Genomic DNA, 24680 nt, shown 5'->3' on the forward strand with positions numbered 1-24680 from the left:
TGTGTGTTAGAAGCAAATGAGGCACAAGGAGAAGGATAGACAGAGAGAGGGATGCATGTAGGAGGTGGTACGAGAGGCATATTATATCGAGGGAGAGGAGTGTGCGAGTACGAGAACAATGAAAAGAGTGGTGGGAGTGAGGCATGGACGGTGACAAGAGAAGAGGGGAAGCTTGTGTTTGTGCTAGGCACACCTGGCTAGAGAGGCATATCGATCGATGTGTGCTGTAAAGAAGGAGCTGGGGGGCCTACACACACCGTGGGTGAACGACCTAAAGTGAAAAAACGAATTTGCGCGATGGAGCTAGAGACTGCTGAGGGAGGGTGAGAGGGATGCGGGCGTGTGCATGCACAAGAGAAAGTTAGCGCTAGCTACAAAGATAAGAGGGTTGTGTGGGTGTAAAAGACGGATAGAGATCATATATACTTCATTATAAAAAGCGAATTCGGATATTTGAAGAATTTATCATAGTGTTTCAAACCGACGGATGTGTGAATATATATAACGGTGATACACATGGTGTGGTTATGAACATGGTATACTACATTTAATATATTTTATCTCTACTCTTATAAAAAACGGAGTTGTTGATGATGGTGTGCCTGCCATCCTGCATTATAGGCCGTCTGATTTATATCTGGTGGATAGCAAGGAAACTATGATGGTTGAAGTTGGCAACAATCATGATTGTAGATTCTTATTGAAATAGAGAAACGAATTCAAATTTAGTTCGAATTGCAGCGGTAGTATAGACATTTGGAATGCACTAAAATGTTGGTATGAGTAGGTTACATGCATTATACAGCAAGCGAAAAAATTTAATCGGACATAACATGGATTCATACTCCCTCCTTCCATCTATATAGGGTGTAATGAGATTTTTAAGACCGCCTTTGACTATTGACAAGATTAATAGTACATGACATGCACAATGTGAAAATTATATCATTGAAAGAACCTTTCACAGACGAATTTAACGGTGTGCTTTGTGTAAGTTGCATGTCATATATCATTGCTCTAATATTTGGTCAAAGTTAGCATCGAAAAACGCATTAGGCCCTATATAAATGGAAGGAGGGAGTAGCTTTGAATAGCATTTGTATAGTAAAACGGGGCAAGACTCTCTCTTTGTGTGGTGTGAATAGTTTTATTTTTTTCGTTTTCTTTTTGGTTGAGGGAAGTGCGAATTGATTTGGTACGTACAAGTACAATATTACTACACATTAGGCTTGTCCCTAAAATTCAACCCGCGTCTTGTTATATCCCGAAAATTCAGATATCGTGCTCCCAAAACTAGCGCCTTCACAACCCGCACCTTGCTATCCCGAAATTACAATGCGTGTGAAAACTCCCTCCAGCTGCCAAATCCCGACACACGAAATCCCCCTTCTAACCCTGAGCCAAAAGGGCCGCTAGTTCAAATCGGTGGGGGTACTTTCGTAACACACCCTACATTTTGGACAATCTCGTTCCTAAGTCATGCTTCACCCCCTCCCATCGCCCCCTTTTCGCCATTCGAAATCCCAGGCCGCCATAACCTCTCCGCTCCAGCCGCGAAACCCCACCCTCCTCCGTCCACCACGTCACCGCTGCCCAGCCGGAGCCTCTTCCCCGATGATGTCGTCCACCACAACTGCTCGACGTCCCTCGTCCACCTTCCCGGATGAGGATCCGTCGTCCATCTCGCCGTCCCGCCGGTTCAGCCGCCCCGTCCTCCACCTCCAAGGAGCTGCTCCGACGATCGCCTCGTGTATCGCGACTGCTCCATTCCCACAACGCCGCCTTAACCTGCTCCACCGGAACCGCAACATCCTCACCGACTCCTCGGATGAAGCCGAGGCCTACTCGGCGCCACCAAAGAGGTTGTACACTCATCACATCGCACCTTCTCCTTAACTCGACCTCCCGGCACCGACGGTGCTCCATCCCGCACCCCCATGGAGCGGCTACCTTGAAGCCGGCGCCGTGGGCGACATCTCCACGGCGGCTCTCCCCCAGTGCGAGGCCCCTTCGGTGGCAGCGTCCATACCAGCCGGATCTGCTGCTGCTGCTCCAGCTCTTGCTCAATCGCTCACTCGCCCAGCTGCTGCTGCTCTCCCCCTCGCTCGTGCTGCTGCTCTGCTCCGATTAAGCCACACTTCAGTCGACTGAATCGACTTTTGGGTTAGTCGATTTTCAGGGGTTGGGGGGCTTTCCGGAGTTAAGGAAGAACCACCCGCAGCGGGGACGAGGGCTCGCCGGAGAGGTACCCCACTATCTATCTTAGGGTTCAGGGGGGAGGCCTAGAGGGCTGGCCGGGGTGGCGGTGGCGAGTTGTTTCAGGGCGGCGAGGCGGCGCTGGGGCCGGCGGTTCGGCCGGTGGTGGCTGGCGGCTCAAGGGGGTGCAGGTTGAAGATGAACTGCAGGCCCTCCCTAAACTACATGTCAAGTGCCTCTCTGCTACCATTGCGTTCAGTTTCGATAGTAGCATTCAGATTCCCCAGTAAATTTCAGTTTCGACAGTTAAGTTCAGAGTCAACAGTTTTTAACTCATCTGTTGTAGTCAGGTGGTTTTTGGTGATGTTAATTTTATATCAATTTTACATCATCTATTGGAGATGCTATTAGAATCCCACTTGAGATTGACGATGTCTGTCTTGTGCTACTTCAGCCTTGACGTCTTACGGCTCACCGGAGCTGCTCCAACGACAGAACGATCCATCACAACAGAGCAGTGCCCTGGACGCCATCTACAGATTCCTTGGATCTTCCTCCACACCTCCGACAGCCACCTCTGCCTCAACTGCTTCAACGACCAATGTAATGATGCTGAGGTCGACACGGCTACGGCAAAGAGGTTGTACACTTGTTGCATCACTTATTACTATACATTCACGTCGATCCATTAGGGCTATTTTGGTTCAACAGAAAAACATCGATCCACTGGTTGTTACCATCACTCTAAATTTCTGCATGCTCTCCTTACATAATCTCACCATATTTTTTTCGTATGCATGTCAGATATTGTACACAGTCATGCTGAACATGTAGAGAAAAAGAGAATAGTTTTGCGCGGCAATACAATGTCATGCAGACATTGCTCCATGGTGGGTTCAATGGCAAACCCTCCCCACCCCTCTCCAGATTGTAATCCAGAGGAAGATATCTGTTCCGAGGCGGATTCGGACGCCGCTGACCACTCCTATTTACCCCCAAGGTGTTTGCTCTACCTTGGCATGATGATGTTAGTCATATCATGCATATGTTGCCCTGCAGTGCCTACTTTTGACATCATATATGTCATCTGCTTAGTTTAGACATGTTCTGTAATGCCAACTGTTTAGTTTCTATATCATATATGGGAATTATGCAGTCTCATGTCTTTTAGCCAGCCATAATATATGTGAAATGTGCAATGCCATCCTGTTTAACCAGGCATCATATATTTGAATGATATCTTGCCCATCCTTTTCTTCATTACATTTCCATTTGTCGACAATGTTTGTACATTAAACTACTCTTCCTGTGAATCAGCCATTTGGGTCGGAGATGGAAAAATCTGGAGTGAAAACAAGGCCTTCAGAGCAGATAGTGCTACCTGTCGAAGCAGATCTCTTGTTGGGTCCTGATAGCTCCTCAGAGATGGATTCAGAGACAGATGACCAGTCCTATTCCCTCACTGATGTGTATGCTCTAACTTGGCACAGTTATAGTGCTCATATCATGCATACGGTGTCTTGCATTGCATAGTTTAGACATCATATACACAATATTCAACACCATGTTCTTAGTTGAGACACCATATCGAATGCCCTCTGTTTAGCATATAAATCACATATGTGAATTAAATGATGCGATCCTGATTACTTAGATAACATGTAGGTGAATTATGTCATGCAATCCTGTTTAGTTATTTATCATATCTTTGAATTATGTTATGCTATGCTATCCAGTTTAGATAGACATCATATATGTGAAATTATGTCATGCTATCCGTTTTAGTTAAACAATATACATGTCAACTATTTCATGCCCTCTTTTTTCCACACTATCTATTGCATCTGTCTCTCATACAATGTCTGTACATTCAACTATGTTTCCTGTTTATCAGCCATTTGAATTGGAGCGGGTGATGCCAGTATCTAGTGGACTAAAAACACGTCTTCAAATAAAACAGTGCTACCTCTTGGTGGAGATAGCACCCCGGTTGTACATGCACAAGAACCAGCCCTACCACACATAACCGAAACTCTCGCAAATTGTACCCCTACTACGATGGACAGAGAACCAGCTTCACCCAATCTAACCCCAACCCCAGCCGATAGTAACCCAGTTCCTGTTGACACAGCACCATCTCTACCACAGAGCTCCCAAACAAGAGCAGTTAGTAAGGCAGCTCCAGTGCCCAAAGGGCCAGTACTATCACGGCGAACCCCAACTCCACTAGTTAGTACGCCTATTCCTGTGGAGGAAGCACAACCATCTAGTCGTAGTTTAGCATCTATCGCATTTGATGTTGTTAAATCGTATGTGCGTATCTTCCCATCTTGGAAATATTATACTGAAGATGAAGGAAAATGCCAGTTGCAGGTGTTTGTCCAGGAGTTATGTGTAAGGAATGTTATTCATGGCAATTACTTTGCTTCGTCCCATACATCCTACCTCCATGATGGCTATAATACAACAAATTTTCCCATTTTTCTCTATGAAGAAGGACCGATTTGGAAACTCAGGATGAGGTAACCTATGCTAATACCTCTGCTATCTTCAAGAATGCTTGGTGGCAGTATCGGAATTACCTGAAGAAAACGTACTTCACCGGCAAAGAAACTCATCAAATTCCCTTACGTTCTCCTGAGACACATTTACTGGACGATGACTGGGAACACCTTGTTCTGTACTGGTCCAGAACCAAGAATGTGGTAAGGTCTATGAGCTCATTTTCTATTTTTAAGTATTATATTCTTGCGTCTTACTATACTCTGTTCATGTAGAACAAGTGCCTAAACCTGAAGAACAACTGTTCTAATTTAAGATTCCATTGCTACCATAGGACATAGATATATGTTTGTTTGATGCTTTTATTATGTACTAGTACTTGGCAATAGAAGACTTGTTAGTTTAATCATGTCCACCTTACTAATGAACTGGTTCACCAAAATGAGTTTCATATACTAGTACATGCTAAACTTGTTATGTGTCTGCTTGTTTCTTCTTTTAGAATGCTGACAGAATATTGGGGAAGAGTGCCTTATTAAGCAACGGTAAAGGAAGTAATGCAGATAAGGTTCACGATAGTGACACATCCTGTCTTGGTTTAGTGTTGGAGTTACTGGCCACTACCGCTTGCACAAGCTATTCAAACTCACTGTCTGAATCAGTTCGGTTTCTTGAGTCTCAACTACAAGCTGAAAGACATCGATCAGTTGTGCTGCAACAAGAAGCGGAAGGACTGCGGAAGTCCCTGGAGCATTCAGATGCATACTTTCTGGTGCAACAGCAAGCATTGGGGGATTTTAGCGCCAAACAGAACAAAGCTAATCAGCTTGCTAAGCTTATTGCCAGCATGGTGGATACCCAGGATAACGTTTCTTGAGCTCTTCTGAAGTTGTTTCAGTTATGCTCTTGTTTTGCTGCCGCGTTTATTTGCACTGGTGGCCAATTTTGACGGCCAGTGTATATGATATGCTGCTTTGTTCCCTATATTTGCACTGGTGGCGAACTTTGATGCCCAATGGATGTAATATGTGTAATAGCCGTGATAGCCTAGCGTTAGTTGCTTGCTTATTTATTTCCTTGTTGTCTTGTTTATTTGTTTGCTTGTAGTCATTGCAGTTCTTTTTCCGCGGTTAACTAGTGGTTGCAATAACCTATTTTTTAAAACTAGGCCACAGTAACCATGGGCTAATATTTACTGTAGTGACACTGGCATCCTACGGGCCATAGAAACAATGGGCCTTCTACGGGCCATATCATCAATGGGCCTTATACGGGCCGTATGATCGATTGGCCAAACATGGGCCAATAACATGCCGCATTATGGCCGTAAACGGGCTAGAGTTGGAATCGTCCATTCATGGGCCGAGCGTAACGAGCCATCGTTAATAGGCCGTATTTGATGACACTATGAAAACGGCCCAACGTATTAACGGACCACAAACGGGCCGACTGTAACCACGGGCTGAATTTGGCCCACAAGCAGAAAATGACAGTAACGGGCCATAAGTAAACGAATGCTAGAAATGAGCCCAAGAATAAATGGGCTCTGAGAAGGCCGAAAGATAACATGGGCTGGAAACGGCCCAACGGAATAACGGGCCGTTAATGGGTATAAAGTGATACACTGTTCATTACGGGCCAGTTTCACCATGGGCCGTTAATGGGTGTAAAGTGATACACTGTTCATTACGGGCTAGTTTCACCATGGGTCGTTAATAGGCCAAGAGTTACATAGGGCCTCATATGGGCCGAAAGACGTCATGGGCCATACATGGGCCAGAAGTGAAAATGGGCTGGAATCATATTGGATGGCCCAGATGATGCTACTGGGCCTTGGGTTAGCGGGCTGTAAATGGGCTATATGCGAACAGGCCATTAACAGGCTTTCCATGGGCCGGCCCGCCACCTTTTAACCAAGTCAAACGGGCTGGCCTTTTCACAGGAATGGGCCTCTGTTGGGCCGTGCCACGTGTCGACGTATCATAGGCGCCTATCTGACCCACTGACGAGCTGACACATGTTTCGTCCAGCCAATAAGAATTTTACACGTGGAAATTTCCCATTGGTCGGGGCTGTTAACGTGTTATCGGATCCAAAACCCGACCCGATAGCTTAATGGCGTTCCGTTACATGACTATCTTGATGTGTCATGGAACACTTCTATGACAGCACAGGTGTGACTATCTTGATTCTGTCATAAATTTGTCATGGATGTACATGCATGACAAAAAACGGGACCTACTGTGACAAACACGTATCATCACGGAAGTGTATTTTTTTTATAGTGGGAGAGGGCCCCCCTTCTTCTTCTTCCTTGACCTTCTCCCTAGATGGGAGAAGGGTTTCCCCTCTGGTCCTTGGCTTCCATGGCATGGGAGGGGTGAGAGCCCCTCTGAGATTGGATCTGTCTCTCTGTCTCTCTTTGTTTCTGTGTTCTAGATTCTGGCCTTTCACCTTTTCTTATATTCCCGGAGATCCATAAATCTGATTGGGCTGAAATTTTAACATGATTTCTATCCGGATATTGGCTTTCTTGCAGCAAAAGAAGGGCACCAACTGCCTTACGGGGTGGCCACGAGGGCCAGGGGCGCGCCCCTTGCCTCATGGCCCCCTCGGGCACCGTCTCACGTTGATTCTTCTTCCCAAAAATCACATATATCCCAAAAAAATCTCCGAAAGTTTTTATCCCGTTTGGACTCCGTTTGATATGGATTTTCCGCGAAACAAAAAACATGCAACAAACAGGAATTGGCACTGGGCACTGGATCAATATGTTAGTCCCAAAAATAGTATAAAAAGTTGCCAAAACTATATGAAAGTTGTATAATATTGGCATGGAACAATAAAAAATTATAGATACAACGGAAACGTATTAGCATCCCCAAGCTTAATTCCTGCTCGTCCTCGAGTAGGTAAATGATAAAAAAGATAATTTTTGATGTGGAATGCTACCTAGCATAATCTTGATCATGTAATCTAATCATGGCATGGATATTAAGACACGAGTGATTCAAAGCAATAGTCTATCATTTGACATTAAGACAATAATACTTCAAGCATACTAATAAAGCAATCATGTCTTTTCAAAATAACATGGCAAAAGAAAGTTATCCTTACAAAATCATATGGTCTGGCTATGCTCCATCTTCACCACACAAGATATTCAAATCATGCACAACCCTGATGACAAGCCAAGAAGTTGTTTCATACTTTTGATGTTCTCAAACCTTTTCAACTTTCACGAAATACATGATCATGAGCCATGGACATATCACTATAGGTGGAATAGAATATGATGGTGGAGGTTGTGTGGAGAAAAAAAAGGAGAAAGTCTCACATTGACGCGGCTAATCAACGGGCTATGGAGATGCCCATAAATTGATGTCAATGCGAGGAGTAGGGATTGCCATGCAACGGATGCACTAAGAGCTATAAGTGTATGAAAGCTCAAACTGAAACTAAGTGGGTGTGCATCCAACTTGCTTGCTCATGAAGACCTAGGGCATTTAAGGAAGCCCATCGTTCGAATATACAAGCCAAGTTCTATAATGAAAATTCCCACTAGTAGTATATGAAAGTGATAACTCAAGAGACTCTCTATATGAAGAACATGGTGCTACTCTGAAGCACAAGTGTGGTAAAAGGATTGTAACATTGTCCCTTATCTCTTTTCTCTCATTTTTTATTTTTCTCTCTCTTTTTTAGGCTTCTTTGGCCTCTCTTTTTTTGGGGGGGGGAGGGGGGGCTTCTTTGGCCACTTTTATTTTGATAACCTCACATCGGACAATGTTCTAATAATGATGATCATCACACTTTTATTTACTTACAACTCAATATTACAACTCGATACTAGAACAACATGTGACTCTATATGAATGCCTCCGGCGGTGTACTAGGATGTGCAATGATCTAGCATGGCAATGACATCAAAAAACGGACAAGCCATGAAAACATCATGCTAGCTATCTTACGATCTTGCAAAGCAATATGACAATGATGCTGAAGTCATGTATATGAAGATGATGGAAGTTGCATGGCAATATATCTCGGAATGGCTATGGAAATGCCATGATAGGTAGGTATGGTGGCTGTTTTGAGGAAGATATAAGGAGGCTTATGTGTGATAGAGCGTATCATATCACGAGGTTTGGATGCACCGGCAAAGTTTGCACCGACTATCAAGGTGAGAAACGGCAATGCATGGTACCGGAGAGGCTAGCAATGATGGAAGGGTGAGAGTGCGTATAATCCATGGACTCAACATTAGTCATAAAGAACCCACATACTTATTGCAAAAATCTATTAGTCATCGAAACAAAGTACTACACGCATGCTCCTAGGGGGATAGATTGCTAGGAAAAGACCATCGCTCGTCTTCGACCGCCACTCATAAGGAAGACAATCAATAAATACCTCATGCTCCAACTTCGTTACAAAACGGTTCACCATACGTGCATGCTACGGAAATCACAAACTTCAACACAAGTATTTCTACAATCCACAACTACCCACTAGCATGACTCTAGTATCACCATCTTTATATCGCAAAACTATTGCAAGGAATCAAACATATCATATTCAGTGATCTACAAGTTTTATGTAGGATTTTATGACTAACCATGTGAATGACCAATTCCTGTCCTCTCTCTAAATAGATATAAGTGAAGTAAGAGAGTTTAATTATTTCTACAAAAGATAAGCCCACGCTCTAACAGACATAAGTGAAGCAAACGAGCATTCTACAAATGGCGGGTTTCTATGTGTAGGGAAACAGGCAATCCAAACTTCAAATGATATAAGCGAAGCACATGAAGCATTCTATAAAGCCATACTCAAAAGATATAAGTGAAGTGCAAAGAGCATTCTATAAATCAACCATGGACTATCTCATACCAGCATGGTGCATCAAAGAAAAGTGAAAACTAAATGCAAAATATGCTCCAAGATTTGCACATATCACATGAACGAAACGAAGACGAAAACATACCGATTCTTGTTGAAGAAAGATGAGATGCCTTCCGAGGCATCCCCAAGCTTAGATGCTTGAGTCTCCTTGAATATTTACTTGGGGTACCTTGGGCATCCTGATACGTCAATTTTGCATCATGCTTTTATATCGATATTTATTGCATTATGGGCTGTTATTACACATTATGTCACAATACTTATGCCTATTCTCTCTTATTTTACAAGGTCTACATAGAGAGGGAGAATGCCGACAACTGGGACTCTGGGATGGAAAAGGAGCAAATATTAGAGACCTATTCTACACAGCTCCAAAAGTCTTGAAACTTAACGAAAGTTCTGCTATATGGAGTCTTTCGATGAGGAAAAAATCACAAGCCATCTTTCCGGACGAGACTCTGCCGCCACGAGGCGGAACCTTGGCGGAACCAATCTAGGGCTCCGGCGGAGCTGTTCTGCCGGGGAAACTTCCCTCGAGGAGGGGGAAATCATCGCCATCGTCATCACCAACGCTCCTCTCATCGGGAGAGGGCAATCTGCATCAACATCTTCACCAGCACCATCTCCTCTCAAAACCCTAGTTCATCTCTTGTATCCAATTCTTTTCTCCAAGTCCGGGATTGGTACCTGTGGGTTGCTAGTAGTGTTAATTACTCCTTGTAGTTGATGCTAGTTGGTTTATTTGGTGGAAGATCATATGTTCAGATCCTATATGCATATTAATACCCCTCTGATTATGAACATGAATATGCTTTGTGAGTAGTTACGTTTGTTCCTGAGGACATGGGAGAAGTCTTGCTATTAGTAGTCATGTGAATTTGGTATTCGTTCGATATTTTGATGAGATGTATGTTGTCTCTCCTCTAGTGGTGTTATGTGAACGTCGACTACATGCCACTTCACCATTATTTGGGCCTAGAGAAAGGCATTGGGAAGTAATAAGTAGATGATGGGTTGCTAGAGTGACAGAAGCTTAAACCCTAGTTTATGCGTTGCTTCGTAAGGGGCTGATTTGGATCCATATGTTCCATGCTATGGTTAGGTTTACCTTAATACTTTTGTTGTAGTTGCAGATGCTTGCAATAGAGGTTAATCATAAGTGGGATGCTTGTCCAAGTAAGGGCAGCACCCAAGCACCGGTCCACCCATATACCAAATTATCAAAGTACCGAACACGAATCATATGAAAGTGATGAAAACTAGCTTGACGATATTCCCATGTGTCCTCGGGAGCGCTTTACATCATATAAGAGTTTGTCCAGGCTTGTCCTTTGCTACAAAAAGGATTGGGCCACCTTGCTGCACTTTATTTGCTTTTGTTACTTGTTACTCGGTACAAATTATCCTATCACAAAACTATCTGTTACCTATTATTCGAGTGCTTGTAGAGAATACCTTGCTGAAAACTGCTTATCATTTCCTTCTACTCCTCGTTGGGTTCGACACTCTTACTTACCGAAAGGACTACGATAGATCCCCTATACTTGTGGGTCATCACATCCCCAATCTTGAGCTCTTTCCTCTCCTCCTTCTCCTCATATCGAGACCTCCTCGATCTTTGATCACTTCATCCACACAAAACTCAACAGAAAACTCGGTAAGATCCGTTAGTATAGTAAAGCAAATCACTACTCTAAGTACTGTTGCAAACCAATTCATATTTTGTTTTTGCATTGTAGCTACTGTAATAACTTTTCCATGGCTTAATCCACTGATAGAAATTGATAGTTTCATCAAAACAAGCAAACTATGCATCAAAAACAGAATCTGTCTTAAACAGGACAGTCTATAGTAATCTGAACATTCACCATACTTCTTTAATCCAAAAATTCTGAAATTTTTAGGAAAAATAAACAATTTGTATAGAAAGACAGTTAAAAAAGTTTCAGAACCGTTTGACATTCCAGTAAAAAATGTAAAATTGCGCAGTACAGCCAAATTTTCTGTTTTGCACCGCACAAACCAACAAGCAATGTAAACATCCTAAATGCAAATCTTGGCACATTATTTTTATGATACAATGGATTTTTACTTTATAAAAGCACACAACAGAAATAAATGACTCTCTAAAACTTCTGGGTTGTCTCCCTGGCAGCGCTTTCTTTAGCTAGGCATATAGTGATCAAGTAATGGATCCACTCGGATCCCAAGGTATATCAAAGCCAATTTTAATTAACAATGATTTGTGATTTAGTAGTGAGCACAAAGTAACATATATCATGTAATGACGAAGTATAACTCTCTTCCTATGCATCGCCATGTCACAAAAGAACAATTGATGCACACAAAGTAAAGGCCAATACATAGCATAAGAAGTTTCTTGCAATTTTATCGTGTGGGAAACATAGAGAGGTGGAGATATAGTTCATCTCTCATAATAATTACAAGTAGGAGCAGCAAGCACATGCATATTATATCTATCAAAATCATCATGTGTAGTAGTAAAACGCAACCCATCAATATAATCCTTAATAAGGGCAAACTTCTCCGATATAGTGCAGTCGAGAGAATTCAAAAAGATAATAGGACTATCATGTGTGGGTGCAATAGCAACAATTTCATGTTTAACATAAGGAACTATAGCAAGTTCATCTCCATAAGCGTAATTCATATTGGCATCTTGGCCACAAGCATAGCAAGCATCATCAAAAAGGGATATTTCAAAAGAATCAACGGGATCATAACAATCATCATAGCATTAATCCTTCAGTAAATTCGAAGGGAAATTAAACAATGTATGGGATAAAGAGTTACTCTCATTATATGGTGGGATTGGGTGATCAATCCGCTCTTCCTCCTTTTGTTCTTCGCTCTCCTTCTCATCTTTTTCATCCAATGAGCTCACAATGTCATTAATTTCTTCTTCCATAGAGTCCTCGATATATGGTTTAATATAAGGATTAGAAGCATAATTATCGTAGCAATATTTAAGTATGGCCAAATTTTCAGATTTGTGGAGAGTAGTATCACACTCTTCAATAAAAGAAGCAATTTCACAAGTACCCCTAAAAGCAACAAATTCTTCAATTTTTTGAACATCATAGTAATTATAAACAACCTTAGTATAGGAAGATACGATTCCATTATCACTAAACTCACATTGGTAAGGAAGGTGTTTCTTAGGGTCTTCAGAACAACAAGTAAAATCATATATTTCACATAATTCCAAGCATAGCATTGCAAACGATGAATTTGATCCAGTAAAAGTTTCCCTTTTTGAGATAAGCGGTGTCGCACATAACAAGCATGATCATCTAAAGATTTTCCCTCAACTAAGCTAGTTGGGGTTTTAGCACGAGCGCATAGGGATTGAAGATGATCCAAGTAAAAAGCTTCAGGACTGTGATAGATTTTGAGTGGTTCTTCAACCATTGGTGTAGTAGGTACAACTAACTTTTTTGGTATTTTGCGTTTCCTACCAATAACTAAAGATAGAAAACAAGAGCACAAAAAAACTACTTAGTGATAAAGTAAACAAGCACACATGAGAATATTCACCCCACGCTATAACTCCCCGGCAACGGCACCAGAAAAAGGTCTTGATAACCCACAAGTATAGGGGATCAATTGTAGCCTTTTTCGATAAGTAAGAGTGTCGAACCCAATGAGGAGCTAAAGGTAGAACAAATATTTCCTCAAGTTCTATCGACCACCAATACAACTCTACGCACGCTTAACGTTCGGTTTACCTAGAATAAGTATAAAACTAGAAGTACTTTGTAGGTGTTTTTGGATAGGTTTGCAAGAATATAAATACCACGTAAATAAAAACTAGGGGCTGTTTAGGTAAAGAAGCAATAAAGTTAGTATAGCGAGTGTGGAAAAGTGGTGGTAGGAGTTGCGAAATTGTGCCTAAGCAATTGACTACTTTACTAGACCGATAGCAAGTTTTATGTGGGAGAGGCCACTGCTAGCATGTCATCCCTGACTTGGAATTCTATGCACTTATGATTGGAACTATTAGCAAGCATCCACAACTACTAACGTTCATTAAGGTAAAACCAACCATAGCATTAATATATATTGGTCCCCCTTCAATCCTGTATGCATTAATTTCTATGCTAGGTTGAAGCTTCTGTCACTCTTGCCCTCCAATACATAGTCCTATCAACATAAAACTAACCCTATGGTGTGATCCACGCGTGCGCTCATATGATGGGCACCAAAGGACAGCAACATAACCACAAGCAAATTAAACCAATCATAGCAATTCACTAATTACCGATAGGACAACGAAAATCTACTCAGACATCATAGGATGGCAACACATCATTGGATAATAATATGAAGCATAAAGCACCATGTTCAAGTAGAGGGTACAGCGGGTTGCGGGAGAGTAGACCACTGTAGATAGAAGGGGGAAGGTGATGAAGATGTTGGTGAAGATGACGGAGGTGTTGGTGTAGATCGTTGTCGCGATGATGGCCCCGGCGGCGTTCCGGCGCCACCGGGAGAGAGGGGGAGAGGGCCCCCTTCTTCTTCTTCTTCCTTGACCTTCTCCCTAGATGGGAGAAGGGTTTCCCCTCTGGTCCTTGGCTTCCATGGCATGGGAGGGGCGAGAGCCCCTCCGATATTGGATCTATCTCTATGTCTCTCTCTGTTTCTGCGTTCCAGATTCTGGCCTTTCACCATTTCTTATATCCCCGGAGATTCATAACTCCAATTTGGCTAAAATTTTAACACGATTTCTATCTGGATATTGGCTTTCTTGCGGCGAAAGAAGGGCACGAACCGCATTACGGGGTGGCCACGAGGTCCCAGGGCGCGCCTGACCCCCTGGGGCACACCCCCCTGCCTCGTGCCCCCCTCGGGCATCATCTTGTGTTGATTCTTCTTCCCAAAAATCACATATATTCCAAAAAAATCTCCGTAAGTTTTTATCCCATTTGGAATCGGTTTGATATGGATTTTCTGCAAAACAAAAAACATGCAACAAACAGGAACTGGCTCTGGTCACTGGATCAATATGTTAGTCCCAAAAATAGTATAAAAAGTTGCCAAAAGTATATGGAAGTTGTATAATATTGGCATGGAACAGTAAAAAATTATTGATACGACGGAGACGTATCATGGGATCCCTTCCCGGCTAAACATTTGGGAAGAGGACTGGGGCCTCTATAAATAGGGCTAGCGACCACTGTAGTAAGGGGAGGCTCATCTTGGGACGGATCATTCGGACCATCCAGAAGCACACCAACTCACCGAGCTCAAGAACACCTCTCCTCAGGAGGATGTTCGTCCATTGTACTAGTTCATCCTCAGCCCACGAGGCAATCCACCACACCACACTGGAGTAGGGTATTACACCACAATGGTGGCCCGGACCAGTATAAACTCTCGTGTCACTTGTTCCTTGGGTTCGGCGAGGTAGGCCTAGAGATCATTGCGAGAGTGAGCTAGGGAGAGAGATATCCTCGTGCGCACCCCAGTGTTCGAACCTCAAGGGTTTGCCGGAACCCACAATCCGATAGGCCCAGAGATACCTCTACGTCATACGGAGTGACAAATCCCAATCTCGATTCATGCCAACTCAATAGACACCTTTGGAGATACCTGTAGAGAACCTTTATGATCACCTAGTTATGTTGTGATGTTTGATAACACACAAGGTATTCCTTCGGTATCTGGGAGTTGCATGAGCTCATGGTTGAAAGAATATGTGAAGGAAATATTCCCCAGAGGCAATAATAAAGTTGTTATTTACATTTCTTTATATCATGATAAATGTTTATTATTCATGCTAGAATTGTATTAACCAGAAACTTAGAACATGTGTGAATACATAGACAAACAGAATGTCACTAGTATGCCTCTACTTGACTAGCTCGTTGAATCAATGATGGTTATATTTCCTAACCATGGACATGAGTTGTCACTAGCAAAAATGCCCGTGCGTTGCAACGGGAGAATGCAAGGCGCGAGAGTCAGGCTTACTGACATAGAAATTGTAGTGGTGCAATACTTATCATGTAATTTTTTACCTTTAAATCACTCTTCTTTTTTAATTACAATATATCATGAATCATATTTGTTCTCCTCTGTAGCTCACAAATAATTGGTTTAGAAAACTTTAGCCATTATTTAGTTCGGGAAATCAGCCAAAAAATTAATAGTACTTCTGAAATCATGTATAAGCAAAACTTGCGCCCTGGTTAACACGTTCGCTACCACAAATTATTTTATAGTGTAAGATTATTATACAAACAACAATAGATGTCCCAACCTTTTCTCAACGCACAGCAGAGTAGAGGCCAAGTACACATTGTAAAAGAATGAGAATATCAGACTTATGTATGGCTGGATGGATATTACTTGCAAAAATTCCCGACAAATCAACATATCTTCTTTGCTCAATGCAGCTTCACCAATCAAACATGAAGAATTCCATAAAAACTCAGTCATTGAATTCACATGGAATGAAACTTCATATGCATGTGAATTATTGCCTAAAACTGCTAGAACAGACATGTTCAACTGGTTTGTTTTCGGCACTGGATGAACTCATAATCTTTCTTATAGACTGAAATGTATGATGCTTATAAACCGGACTATTTTTTTAGAGAAGATGAAAAAGAATGTAGAGGGACTACCGATGGCACAAATATAGCTGATGGTTATATGAAATATCTAAAATTTTAAGAATCAAACATTATCTAGGGAAGTGACGCACATCTCCAAACATCTAATAATAAAATCCATATGAAAGATAACCTCTATTGATTCAAATATTGCTAGTTCCACGCCTTTGTTTCAATAGCAAGGTCCACTCAGTCCAGCACATGCCCTTTGTCATAGATCAATAGAAGGAAAATATGGATAAATGTTTGTGGGCCTACCCCTATTGTTTACATAGTAAAAATCTGAGATTACATATGGCTACATAATGAGATTCCTTTGCATCATCCTGTTCTTACTTTGAAATATGGTAGCAGCAAATAGAAATATTCCAATGTGTTAGTTTTGGCACAACAGAAAATTCAGTACATATACCTATACTCACCAGCTATCATGGTCACCCTCATCTTGATTGAGTACCAATCAAGCAGCACCAAGTTGAGTAAAACCAACAAACTTCAGTCACTATCTGCTTGATTTTTTTGCCACAAGAGTAAGGAAACCATCTGAATAGATCTCAATTCCAAAATTAAAATTTACAGAGCTACAACATGCATGTTTGTCTATAACCTATCTGTAAGCAATATCTTTTTTGAGGATTACATCAAGACTTAGGCTGACGTCAAGGCTCCATAGTGTTCCTTCCGGAGCAGATCATGTTGTTGGTCTGGGACACCATCTGGAACCACAAGATCTCCAGAGCTTTGGGAACATTTGCTAGTTCATGAGCCAGCCCATTGTTTGTTCTTCTAACAGTCCTCATGTGATATGCCTAAATATTACTCAGTGTAGATTTAATATCAACAATAATTGGGTAGGGCAATGATCTCCACCACCAAGGAGCCTTGGAATACGTATTCCTTTAGTCCGACCAGAATAGCATTGGCTTCGGCCTCCCCGACAGTTCTCCATGCACCCAGCTGCCAATTTGCAAGCAATTTTTGCACCATCTCTGGTACTTGATGCACATATTTAGCGCGATGATAGCATTGTAGAAAAAAATCAATCTATATGTAATCTGAATCTTCACTGAACTTTTCAGGTTTAACTGTCTAGGAGCTCGATCACACACAATTTGACAGCTCAAACTTTCACCCTTACCGGTCTACCATCATACATGGCAAAGCCACAACATACTTGGCTTCACATTGAGATGGCTCACCACCTTCATCGCACACGACTTGTCACACGGCATATCCATGAATCAATCCAGTTAATGTTTGGCCATTGAAAAAAATCAGAGAAAATTGACGGATTCATGAATAAATTGATCAGCGCGTTGCAATGGGAGAAAAAAACATCACACACACACGTGCGCGCTCCACCAAGCTCTAGGCCTTCTCCTCCGACATGTCAATGAAGCATACTCTGCGCCCATGCACTGGGCCGCACGATGATCTTGTGCCCCTGTAACCCGACCGGCAACGTCGACGGCAAGTCAAGGCAGTGGTGGAGCAGGCGCAACACAGCTACCACGAGCTGCTTGGCCGCCTATCCTCAAATGTCAACACAACAACAAAGGGAACTTTGGTAGAGATTACACTTGAACACTTAGCTATAGCAGGGGTGACTAAAACATTCAAGAATACAAATTTGGCCGTGCGTTACAGTGGGAGATACAATGTATATGACGGCAAAAACAGGCAAAGGAAGAAAATAGGAAATGATTAAATGTGTTATTACCTCCTACCTCCTGACAACATCCTTTTGCCCTGCATCATGTATAGTAAAAATGCGCATCGAGTACAACTAAATATGCGCATTTTCTGATGTCACAAGTATGCTCTCGACCACAACGATTAACAAGTGTTAGCGAGAATGACAAAAGAGGGAGCCTTGTATCTATCGGGCATAAAATATTTACCGAATAAAATCGATCTGATCCGCACCAATTTGAGCAGGATTGTTGAATAGCTTCCTCTTATATAGTATCTACATCAGAAAATCCAGCACACCAAATATATACATATGTTTATAAATGACACGGAAATCAGGTTGTTTCAAAGATAGTGCGGATCGACAGAGGGCCTCGAAGATTTCTGACAATGTAAACCGTAATAGGTGACAACCTCCATCACACATGTGATTTTATCAAACTGACAAGGGAAGTTATGGGAATTGTAGCCTAAAAATGGTTCCATATCTAAATCATGGTATGTTCCTATTTGAGAACGCTTATAGAATCAATAATATATAATGACATTACACATCAATGATCAAAGATCAATAAAGAAACTCAGGGATTAGGGAGTCATATTTACCTTGTCAAGAATTACACTAATGGAATTAGTGAAGGGATGTGTGGTACGCAGGCCAATGGATCCGTCCGTCCCTTATACACACATGTACGTACATGAAGGTTGCTGGGTTGAAACTTCAAATTAAGGATATTGATTCATCTATTGGCCGGACATACACGAACACGGTTTTGTTCTGTATCTTTAGCCCAAGCACCCCTGTCTCTGTGTTCTCTTATTTCTCTGGACTGTCCTCATCACCTCAACATGCCGATCTAGCGCCTCTGTCCACGCCTCCTCGGCGAGGTCACCCCGGCCTGCCCGCCTGCGCTGCGCGACTTCTTGTCAGGACCCCGATTCTAAGTCACACCGACCTAGCCTGTAACACCTCATCACGGTATCCCCACGGGTGTCGCCTTACCATGGCCCGGGACCGTTTGCGCCTTTTCGCTCACGTATATGATAGTGTCGCTAGCATCCATATGACAGAGAACCTGGGCCGACATGACTAGTCGTGAACCCAAAGTGGCACTAACTTACGGGGACAGACATACCTGAATCAACATCGAGCATGTCGGTCAACAGCGTGTGAATCCAGGCTGTAGCAACTAGGTTAACAGGACTCCGGGAACTCGGGCTGTAGCAGGCTAGCATGACTCCGGATTTCACCGCGTGACATTTCCCCGAAGGGACAGACACAAGAACGAAGTGAATCACATGCCGGCCAGTCTAAGTGTTCCAGAGCAGTAGTGCTGGGCTAGCAGGACTCCGGTGAACCGGGCTGTAGCGGACTACTATGGCTCATGGAAGCATAAGACTACATTTCCCCATAACAGAGGCTACCAGGGATGAACAACTAGGTTGTCGGATCCCACACATACCAAGCATTTCAATCATACATACAATATGCTCGATATGTGTAAATACAACATGGCATCACAACATAACTCTACGACTCAAGTATTTATTAATTAGGCTCCGAAGAGCTAGATATTACAAGCATGGGTCTCATGACCCAACATTCAAAGCATACAAGTCAAAACACATGCAGAAGCTTAACATGTCTGAGTACAGACTTCTACAAATGAAAAGGCTGACAAGCCTGACTATCTACCAGATCTTGCCTAGGGCACAAGATCGTAGCTAAGGTATCAAGCTAAACGTCGAAGTCCATGTGGAGCTACTAGCGAGACTGAAGTCTCTCTGCAAAACATAAATTAAGCAAACGTGAGTACAAATGTACCCAACAAGACTTACATCAGAACTAACTACATATGCATTGGTAGCAACAAAGGGGGTGGTGGAGTTTAACTGCAGCAAGCCAGCTTTGACTCAGTGGCTAACCTGAATACTACTGCAAATAACTCTTTGAGGTGGCGCACACGAGTCCACATATTCATCATATCAATACACCACTAAGGATCCGCTCCCGTCTCCCTACGAGAACGCCATTCATAGCACTCACACTTATCTTGTGCATTTTAGAGCATCCACTTTCACTTGTCTATGAACGATGCAAGGGTCCAAGTTTCCATATTCGAGGAATCCGGCTATTTGAATAGATAATGATAACCTTGCAGGGGTGTACTTCTTCACACATGCTCTTGCCACTTACCACCATGTACACGTCGTGTACCTCGGCAACCTTCAAGAGAAAGCCTGGCGAGGGAGTCGGCCATGACCTGACTAACCACACAAGTCTCTCGTCCAGGTTTATCGCCTATTCGGGTTCCATCCGCAAGGAGATCCGGCCGGGGTGTCGCTCACGGCCCCAAACGATGTGTGCAGGGTTCCCAAGCCCACCATCCGGGTGCCACTTGGTACACCGTGCCACTGTGCCTAGTCTGTCCCAAGCCCACCTGTACCAGGTGCCACTTGGTAGACTACTAACACTACCTACAAACACCAGAAACTAGTTGCAACTCCTGGATAGAGATCGAGTTGATTAATAAGCCGAGAGTGTCCGAGTTACCGGAACCCAATGTGTGGTAGTAACTGTTCATGGATCACAAACACAGATCTCAGTTCCTGAGAACGGCTGCAATGAGACAACCCACCATGTACTCCTACATGGCCTCTCACCGCTACCTTTACCAAATCGTGTTCACACACTTAGCTCTCAACGGAAGGACATGTTCACCACGTTCCAATTCATTCCCGATGAATCAGACCTGACTCAACTCTAAGCAGTAGGAGGCATGACAACAAGCATGAATGAGTAGGCACATCAGGGCTCAAACAATTCCTATTTATGCTAGTGGGTTTCATCTATTTACTGTGGCAATGACAGGTCATGCAGAGGAAAGGGGTTCAACTACCGCAACATGTAACAGTTGAATCGTTGTTGTCCTAATGTAGTAAAAGAGAACAGGAGCGAGAGTGTGGGATTGTATCGGAATGAACAAGGGGGTTTTGCTTGCCTGACACTTCTGAAGAGGAACACACTTCATCGGTGTCATCGTTCTCGTCGTCAGTACACATCTACCGAGAGGGGACAAACACCAGCAACTGAGAAAGAACACAATCACAATATGATGCATGATCATGACATGGCAATATGCTGTGATTTGAGCTAATGCATCTAGCTATGATTTAAATGAAGTTGGTTTGAATACATGATTCAAATTCCAACTCCATATATGATTATTTAAATGCCCTTTATTTGTTTTGTCCAAAACAGAGGACAAACAATGTTCAAACATGCATGAGAATGGTACAGATGGATTCCTTGAAATTTTCTGATAATTTTTCATATATTAATTATTTAATTTTGAGTTATAGATTAATTTCTATGATTTTTAGAAGTTTTAGACATTTTCTGAAATTAATAAATCATTTCTGATTTATTTAAAATTCCAGAAAACGCTTATTACATCAGCATTTATCTGGGTGATGTCAGCAGGTCAACAGACGGGGTCCAAGTCAAACCTGACTAGTGGGGCCCACTGGTCAGTGACACACTGCTGATTGGGTCACTAACGTGTGGGGCCAGGTCAACGACCACATCAGCAAGTCAACGCTGACGCGTGGGGCCACTATGATTAGTTTAAGCTAAATAGAGAAATAAACCGCGGTTAACTAAAACATGGGGCCCAGGTGTCAGTGACTGTGGGGCTTAATTAGTGGTCCATTAGCCCCTAATGACGTGTGCAAGTCATCTAGAACGGCGGTTAGCCACCGGCGCTAAACGGAACACGGCGGGGTTGCCCGTCCGGCCGATTCCGGCGACAAGAGCTCGCACGGCTGGGTCCTGCGGACGCAGCGCGGCAAGGCACGTCGATTGGTGGTGGTGGGTGGTGCTAGGGCGGCCGGAAACGACAGCGGCGGTGAGTGAGGCGGCGGCCAGAGCTCAGCTTCGTGCGAGCGTGGCGCTAGAGCAAGCAGGCGAGCGCGTAGAGGGGCTAGGCGGCCTGCTGAAGGCACCAGGAGCGCGATGCGGTGCAAGGGCACGGGTGGTTTGAGCTCAGGCCACGGCGGCGACAAAGACAGGTGGCGGTGGGTTTCAGTCATCGGCGAAGCGGCAGCAACGGCATGCAAACGAGAAAACGGAGAGGGGAGGAGGAGCAGCAGCTCACAACGGTTGCAGCAGGCGTCGAAGCGGGCTCGGGGAAGCTCGGGAGGCGGCGAATCAACAATGACGATCTCCGGTGGCCGACGAGGGAAACGGTAGCGGTGGCGGCGTTGCAGCGCGTCCGGGGCCTCGTGGCTCGTCGAGGGGGTCTGGGACGTCGAGACAGAGCTCGCAGTTATGGCGAGGGGTCGAGGGGGAGGCGGTGGCCGCGACAACGACGAGCGGCGGCAATGGCACCGCTCGGCTTCGGAAGATAGAGCGAGAGCAGAGGAGAGGAGGGCCACGGGGAAGAGTGAGAGGGGTCAGGGGGTTGCGTGGCGTCTCCTAGAGGCGTCCCGCGGCGAGCAGGCAAGCAGGAGGTGGCCAGCGCATGCGCGCGCGCATCGGGAACACGCCCTTCGTCCTCCTGGCAAGAGGAGGAAGACAACAGGGGAGGTAGAGATGGGTTGGGCCGGCTAGCTATAGTGCTGGGCCAGTTGGTGGGCTGCACAGGTGAGGCCAGGTACGATTCCCTCTCTCTCTCTCTTTTATTTTCTGTTTCCTATTTTCTTTAACTCTATTTTGATTTGATTTTTAACCCAAATCATTTTCTGAGCTTCTATAAATTGTTGTATGGACTAGTGACATTAATATAAAGCCCCACAACAATTTCCAGAATTATTGGATCATATTTGAAATATATCAAATATAAATCCTTTGCAAATAATTATTGAATTAATTCCAAATGCCCAAAATAAATATTTATGAGCTCCTGAAAATATTGGTTTGAATTTTAGTTCTGGCCAATATTTTCAAAGGGAAACATGAACATTTTCTTGGACCTATTTGAAGCAATTTTTATCTTGTTCATTTTCAGAAATGATTTCTAAGGCTTTCGCATGTCCCCATTTCAAATTCATTGAAATTTAAACATGATGCACACATGACTAGCTAGTCTAGGTCATACGAGAACTAGGGATGTGACAACTCACCCCTACTAAACAAGAATCTCGTCCCGAGATTTAAGACGTGAGGTAAGAAGACAGAGGGGACACAAAGCTAACACGATCTTCATGATCCAACTGTCCTTCTCAAAGATGTTGATTCATTGCTTCAATTTGATCTTGACGCTTTGCTTTCGAGATCTCCATCCAACATGATGATGGCAGAAAGAAACTCTACAGGAATCGATCTCCTCGAAGATCGAGTACTCAGGATCAACTCATGGAGTGAGACGTTGAAACATCTCTTGAGCTGAGACGCAAACACACCTCAGGGGGGAATGGCAAGGAGCTAATGATGAAGGTTCAATAGGTAGGCAGCAACTCCACGCTTAATTAGATGGTGAGGGGGTTTCAAAGTAGCGAGGAGTTATGTTGCCCATGATACCATAACGAGGCACCTTAGTGAAGGTGACTCGTAGAGCTATTCCCTTAAGTGGCAAAAAGAATTACTTTTGATACAGAGATCATTGAAAGTCTCTATACTAGCCTAAGGAAATGCACAAACGATCGTTTGAAGGAGTTCAAAAGGATGGCATACCCAGACTAGAATGGATGATGTGGACTACCTTGTTGAAGACAATGCAAGGGATGATTTTGCTTGCGCGTGCTCTCAAAAACTTGAGCATTTCCATATTCATCAAGTTTTACCAATAACTGTGTCAAGGATCCATACCCAGACTAGAATGGCTCGACGGACCACAAGAATAATAGGCATCGATGAACGAATGCACACATACTCTAGACTATAGATTGATAGACAATGGTTGGAATACAAGTGAAGAGTAACAACTCAAGGAACATATATCTTTTTGAGTTGTGGATGCATAGATTAGTATGTCGAGCAAAGCTCAACATTTCTTCCGGATAACCCATGCAGAAAGGTAGAACTGGCAGACTCACAATGCAAAATGGAGAACTCATCAAGAGCACTCTTATTGTGATGGTTCAACAAGGAACTTCTGCCATAAGTAGTGCATGGTATTGGAATAAGGATTTACCACGGACCTTGAGGACTATCGCAAAGGTTACTAATATCCTTAAGGAAATAGCAAACACTACCAACATGAAGTAAGTAGGGTGAATTTTGGGCTCAAAAACCCAGGGAGTAGAATACCTACTACTAAGTAGCATCACAGGATGCTTTCGAGAATAATGGCCAGAATCATCACACTGGGAACACAAAACATGGCTAGATTACTAGGTGATTCTCTAGGACACCTAGGGTCATAATAATGGCTTCAACATATACGCCGAGGTAGCTTAGTACCTCAACTCAACGAGTAGTGTGGTTAATCTGGCCCAAAGGAACATCGAGAACGGAAAGAAGGGACTTGAAAATGCATCAGACTATTTAGAAACCTGGGATGACTCGGTCAGCATAACGGCTGTAAATGCTCAAAAAGATTTGAGACATCCTGCAACATGGTGGCATAACCACTCAACATCACAAAATCAAGGTTCTGGGATCAACTAAGAACACATGGAAGTAGTAGGAACTGAACTAGGGCTTGAAACCATCAATCCTATAAGTCTACGGATTAGTAACACGTGATCCTGATAGAAAGATGAGAAGCCTAGTTCTTAATCCCCGTAGAAAGGAAGAGGTTGGCT

Source organism: Triticum urartu, chromosome 5A (assembly GCF_056163025.1).
Source record: "Triticum urartu cultivar PI428250 chromosome 5A, HENAU_Tu73, whole genome shotgun sequence".
Taxonomy (NCBI): domain Eukaryota; kingdom Viridiplantae; phylum Streptophyta; class Magnoliopsida; order Poales; family Poaceae; genus Triticum; species Triticum urartu.